Source organism: Cannabis sativa, chromosome 3, assembly GCF_029168945.1.
Source record: "Cannabis sativa cultivar Pink pepper isolate KNU-18-1 chromosome 3, ASM2916894v1, whole genome shotgun sequence".
NCBI classification, from domain to species: Eukaryota; Viridiplantae; Streptophyta; class Magnoliopsida; order Rosales; family Cannabaceae; genus Cannabis; species Cannabis sativa.
In genome coordinates this window covers 68321557-68328611 of record NC_083603.1, presented here as the reverse complement: position 1 = coordinate 68328611, position 7055 = coordinate 68321557, and the positions used below count along the sequence as shown (strand labels likewise).

The 7055-nt window shown below is 29.7% G+C and overlaps 1 long non-coding RNA gene across 1 annotated transcript; it reads left to right on the top strand.

The window, feature by feature from the left end:
- The first annotated feature begins 3726 nt into the window (after nucleotides 1-3726).
- On the top strand, nucleotides 3727-5145 carry LOC133035844 (uncharacterized). Its single transcript, XR_009686964.1, has 3 exons — nucleotides 3727-4092; nucleotides 4191-4297; nucleotides 4924-5145. It is a non-coding gene; the product is annotated as an uncharacterized LOC133035844 (long non-coding RNA).
- The last annotated feature ends 1910 nt before the right edge of the window (nucleotides 5146-7055 follow it).

Below are 7055 nucleotides of genomic sequence, written 5' to 3'. Positions count from 1 at the left end.
AAAATACATTGAAGGTGCAACGGTAATTTAGTGCCTATTCAATGTAGATCATCTATTAGAGGGTCATTGATCAAATTATGATTATAACAATGGATAATTAATAGTGTATCTATATCTTGGAACATATAGAGCGTTCTATATAACTTAGAGTGCAATTCCAAGTTCTAAGTGTGGATTCAATAAGGAATTAATAAGTTAGGGAATTTACTTGGTAAATTCAGTTCGACTTATTGGAAGCTCGGTTATATAGGCCCATGGTCCCCATACAAGTTGAGACCATACTGCTTGTAAGTCTCAGTTAATTGATTTTGATTAATCAATTATAATTCTAAAGTTAGACTATGTCTAGTTTATGAATTTTCACTAAGCAAGGGCGAAATTGTAAAGAAAAGAAATTCTAGGTTTATCTATTAATTAAGAGACTTTATATGTCTAAATTAATAAATATATTAAATGACAATACTATTTAATAATTATTTTTTAGTTATTTAATAATTAGAATTGACATTTAAATAGATAAATTGGAAAATTGGTATTTTTGAAAAAATGGGATTGAAAAATGTCAAAATCGCAAAATTACAAAGTGAGGCCCATTATCCTTATATGGCCGGCCACTATGATTAAATTTTACCATTTCTATTTTTCAATATTTTAATGCCATACAATTCTAACCTAAACCTAGATGGCATTCTATAAATAGAAAGTGATGGCTTCAGGAAACCATGACTTGTACATTGTTTCTCTCAGAGAAAAACCTAGCCTTCTATTCTATTCATAGCCGCCCCTATTCTCTTCTTCTTATTCTCTTGAATTTCGAACCTTGAGTGATAGAGTAGTGCCCAAACACATCAAGTGGTATCTCAATCATAGTGTGTAAGACTGTGAATAATCCTAACAACAAGAAGGAGAATCAACATCAAAGGAAGGAGAGAAAGAGATCCAGATTCAGATCTTGATTATGCTCTGCTACGGAAAGGAATCAAGGGATAGAGATCTGAATGGAAGGAGTCATTATATTTCGCTGCACCCAATGTAAGGTTTACTAAACTTTATATGTGTTTATTTCATTGTTTTAGAATTCATATTAGGTTGTTAATAAAACATACATGGTAGTAAATCTAGATCCTGGTAAAATATTTCCAACATAATTTTCAGTCAAATTCTTCTTCGAAATCCTTAAAATATTACATTGATAGGAGTGTTTGTACAAGTGTATAAAGCAATACTGCAATAGTAAATCTCAGCAACAATATCATCTAATTCAATCTTATTAGAAAATATTCCAATTTTCCCCTCTGATTCTTTTTTTAAATGTAGAATTAGAAAATAATGTTAATTTTAATTAACTAGCCTAAATTGAAAATTTTTTTTATTAAAAATTTGAGATTATTGTTGAATAAAATATTTTTTAGATAGAGATTTTACAAGTGCAATGAAGATAGGAAAGGGTTGTAGATTTTATTTGGGCAACATGTCACTCTATTAATATTAATAGTCCTATAAGGGTTTAAGGATATTATGTGGACTTCTAGGGGAGGGTGAGAAATGTCACTGTAGTACCTTTTGTTTGCTGAGCCTGAACATTAAATTTTAACCTTTGAAAAACTTGGTGTAGTGAATCAATATATTTCATCGTACAAGACTAAGTATTAGTGAAATACCATCCCAAGTATAACACTTGGACAAATGTTGACTCTTAAGTTAAACATTCGACTATAATAGACTCACCATTAAGTGACGTACAAAGTTTCTAAGGGAACCATGTATGAGACTAAGGTTGTACATGCATACGAGGCCTTAATGAGATGCTTGTCGAGGTCAAAAGAGAACAGAAAACTAACCATCCGCTTGGAACCTAGGCCTAGGCTAGCCAAGGTTTCCAAGCTATGAGAGGTCCGACCTTGGTCCCATGACCCACCCAAGAACTTGCCAAGGTCCTAGGCCTAGGCATGGCTGGCTAACCCTCTAGGGCGAACCCCTATGGCCGACCAACTCCCATGAAAAGACCCTATGGACGGTCAGGTCTTAAACAAGACATCTATGGTCGGCCAAGGTTTTTGATGAATCAAAATGTGTGTTTTTCAAAAACTCAAACGTGTTCTTTTTGACTTAAAGAGTCAAGAATCATAACGAATGTCAAAATTGAATCCTTTTCATCAAGAAATCACATAGTAAGCTTTCTAAAACTATCATACCGATCCAAATACCAGAAAGACTACAATCTAACGTGAGAATCAAAGAATGTTCAAAGTGAAGAAAAGCTTCAAAGAAATCATGGCAAATCAAAATAAACAACTGAAGAATCGAATTTGAAAGCTTACCCACTAGTAGAAACTGTTGATGGAAAGCTTGGATCATCAAAATAACATGAAAATCTCGGGAGTTGGAAGACAAAGGGAAGTCGGCCTCTAGGAAAGTGAAGAGCTTTTCTAACTTGTTTTCTTGAAGAGAGCAAATGAAATGTGGGAAATAAGAAGTGAGTTACTCTCATAAGCTTATATAGCTTGTATGGGACCCTCTCTCACTTGCGATGTAGTATACATCAATAAACATGCAAAAATATAATGTAACACGTGGCAAACATCAGTAATAAATACGATTCCGCTATCGGTTGGACAAATTTGAGATCAACACATATATTATTTTGAATTTTATAATATTTTCCATATTTTATTGCTTATTTGCCAATTCATTAGAATTATATTATTATTAATTAATTTTTTGCTTTCAAATTCTAATCAATTATTTTTTAGTATTATTATAAATTTTTTGGTAAGTTACACAATCTTTTGCTTTTTTTATATAATAGTTATTTTTTTTTTAAAAAAAAATATATTATACAATTTTTGAGCCTATTTCTATATGTTTATAGTATTTTATTTTTTACTTTTTTCTTAATTATAAATAAGATGAAATAAAAATATTTAAAATATATTAATTAATTACCCATTTTATCTTATTTTACAATCATAATTAAAATATATTTATTTTGGAAATGGTTTTTCATTCAATAATCTTCATAATGATTTGATGGTTTTTATACCTTTTACGGGTGCTATTTTTCCTTTTATAGTTTTCGTACCATTTATTTGGCTTGCCCCTAACTTTTAGGGTAATTTTGCGGTACAGTCAATGGAAAAGAGAATTGATCCATTTTGTGCTCATGACTTCCACATTAATGACCTTTCAATTTTAACAAATAAATATTTTAAATCTTTATATTTACGGATTATTTTATTTAATATTATGGATTATTTTAGCATCTTTCTTTCATATTATCTATTTTTTTATTAAATTATGTAGCAATAGATTTTTATTTATGATTGTTTTATAGGTCGATTTTATGGACGACCTACAATTACAGAGACTTTGTCGATAAGTTTAATTTTAAATATAATTTTATTTTATTAAGAACCCTTTTGAAGATTATAATTGATTAAGGCTCAAATTTATATATTTTAAGCTTCTAATTGTGTACACATAATATTAATTTAATTAGATATTTTTATAATTTTAATTAGAAATATTTAATTTAACATAATTTTATGTTATTTTTCATATTTGAGCAAAGTGGTATAAATGAAAATTGAGCAAAAAGAGAAAAAGGCTTAAGTGCAAGTTCTTGTAGACATGGACCTCCACAAATTCATACATCAGGTCAAAGTTCTCAAAGCTCAAATATATCTTTATATATTAAAAGTGCCAAGATTGTTAAATTAAAAAAAATCATCTTACCACATATCTCTCTAACCGTATATCCCCAAATTACAAAATCCAATTCTTTCACTTTGGTTTACGATCAACCAAACGCAGCTATAGCTTTGCACTCCGGTATAGGTTTTTCCAAGATCCTCGTCATAGCCGGAAATTCCAGTTACTCACTCCGCCCAACCCAGGAAATTCCAATCCAAAAAGTAACAATCTTGAGGTCTATGAACTCGTGCGATCAAAATAAAATTGATCGAACAGAATCAAGGTCTGTGAAGATAGATCGAGAGGTAAATTGATCGAACAGGAGAGAATCTCAACGGCTTTCTCCTCTCTTTCTCTCAACTCAACCAGGGCTGCCAATTTCTGGACCTCCTCTCACTTGTATGTTCCCAACTCTCCACATATATATATATAATTTCCTTTTGTAGAACTCTTTCCTTTAACTTTTTTTTTTAAAAAAAAATTTCAAATTGATGCAGCAAACAGCTTCTGGATCAAGACGAGGTGGATGTGGCTCACTCATTGGACAAGGAGAAAGGCATCACTGTCGAAGACTTGAAGCTCATCAAAATGGAGATGGCCAATTGTATGAATATTCACAACAAAATTAAAATCGTAACAATTTTTTTTTTTATACTTTGGGGTTTATCTTCTTGATTACAATTTAATGGTGCAGAATTACAACTTCGTATATAATTTTTTTCGTCTCATAAGTAATCACACTTTTCCATCTCTCTGGTTTAACCTAAAATTACACTAGGCAATATTTATTACTTTATCGCCATGATCATATTTCTCCCCCTAAAAATTAAAGCTTTACAACTACCCCACTCGTATGAAGGAAATTCTTCAACTTAAAACCATTAATTTTATGAGAATAAACATGTATATTTTGATTTGCTACATCTTTTTCTTTCTTTTCCCCCAAATATGTGGAGATTGGCTACTCAAGTGAAAGTGAGACAGAGGTTTGAATTGAATCTATGATTTGTAGTTCTTTTGTATCATAATGTTGACAAAATGATAACCACGCTAATGATTTTTATTGTGAAAACACAATTTTTGATTTGCAAGTTTGAGCTTTGGACATTGAAGTGTTATCATCATCTTAGGTTTATGCTTCCTGTTAAAATTTCATTTTTTGCTTTCACCATTTTATCTGACTTTGGTATCCACTGTTTTTTCTTACCTTTCTTTCTTCTTATTCCCCAGGTTGTAGCTACTGCTGTAACATATATGAGGCGTGTGTATACCAGGTACCTTAGGTGAAAAATTGCGTTGTGATCTGAATCTTGTTGATTTTTGTAGTTTGGGTTTTCAAGTGGCTTTGTAACGATCCTATGAAGTTTCACATTAGCATATAGGATGAATTAGGTCGACAAATATATAATTTTTGCGAAAATTTGAGCCACCATAGACTTGATAATTTTTTTAGTTTATTTGTGTATTTATGCGATTTTTTTTTTTATGAATTACTCTTTTTAAAAATAAATATGTTTATATAAATTTAAATTTAAACTCTATATAAAATAATACATTTTTTTTTCTAGAAACATAAAGCTACAGACTAATTTCATTAACAATCATCAATATAAAATTTAAACTCTATATTAAAAAATACCTTTTTTTTTTTCTAGAAATATAAAGCTATAGACTAATTTCATTAACAATCATCAATATAAATATTCAAGTATGAATAAATCAGAACAATTCAAAATTAGAACAAATAAATATTCAAGTATTTCAATAAATTCATAAACAAATAAATCAAAACAATTCAAAATCTCAAATCAAGAAAATTAAAAGTTTAGATTTATAATCTTTACAAATATGAAAAACGTAAATAGATCTATCTACCATTATTGTTGCCGTTGCTTAGTTACTGAATTCTTAAACAAAAACTACTAGAACTTATATAAAACTAATATTTACGTGGCTCGCCATGTAACTCTCATGTAGTATGTATATATATATGAAAGTCCCTCACGTTAAAAGCAAATTACTATAGCTAAAGATGACAAAATGGGCTTGAATAAAAGAAAAGGCCCAATATGATGTCTAAAGTCATTAACGTTATCAATAGGCGGACCATTATCTCCATTACGGCAAGCTCCAGCAACATGACACAAGTCCCCTATTTCTACTGCTATCTTCAGCAACTGACTTATGCGTGGCACACTAACTAATGCACCCATTACTAAATCGCCACTTCCTACATTATCGCATTTCTCATACCACTTTTATCAGTTTTTGACTCATTTAGTACTAAATGGTACACGAAAATACCATTTTAGAGAGCCAACTTTCACTATAAATTGCAACCTTTTGCATCGTAAAATTTATCCAATTTTAGAGTAGAGAAATACACTTTTTTATCTTGTTCTCTCTTATTACTATTTTATTTCACTTATTTTAGTGACAAAAATGAGTGAACTATTTTAGAAATATTGGTGAGGTTAGAGTGTAGCTTTTGTAATTCTTATTTCTATTATTGATATTGTTCTTTTGTGCTTCATCTTCATATCTCATTTATTAAATTGTACTTCATCTTTTAATTTTTCTTCCAAATTTAATAGTATCTTTTATATAAGTTCAGTCATGTTTTTCTTATGTAAGTTAAGATATTAATATTTTGGTATATTTATTATATTATATGTCATTTACTGCATTATGCCAATAGTGGTATTTTATCGATTTATGATATATAATATGATATGTTGTTAAGTTAAAGGTGAGATCAATTTATGTAAGATTAAATAATTTGTGCTTTTATTATATACATCTTCCAGGTGTAATTAAAAGTGTAAAATAGCAACTGTGTTTTGAATCAATATCGGTATTAGACTAGGACTTGCATAATTACATTTCTACCTTACCAAACTCTTTATCTGATCATCCTCTCTCTCACTCATCATTTCATTATTTTTAATTCATTACAATTTCTACCATTTTCTATTTATACTAATCTTTAGTGGTAATTTACCTCCCTATTGAGACAACATAGCATGTTTACTATCGCAATCGCAGTGTAACTAATTGGGCGACGTTAATAGTGTACCAATATTTTTGTGGTTTTTTAGTTTAAGTTATGACTTATTTTGTACCTTGTTTGGTAGTGGATATATATGTGCCTTGTGCGGCTTGTTTGGTACTATATATAGGTGCTCATTTTAGATTTATCATAAGTTTGATGTGAAGTTGTAGTGACACTTTATTCGCTCCATATATATCAAAGATAAGTTTTTTCTTTGTAAAATATTATTTATTGCCTTTGATATATTTGGTGGGAAATATTATGTCATTTTGACATATCTCACTCGTAAGGCTTTTATAAAGGAATCACA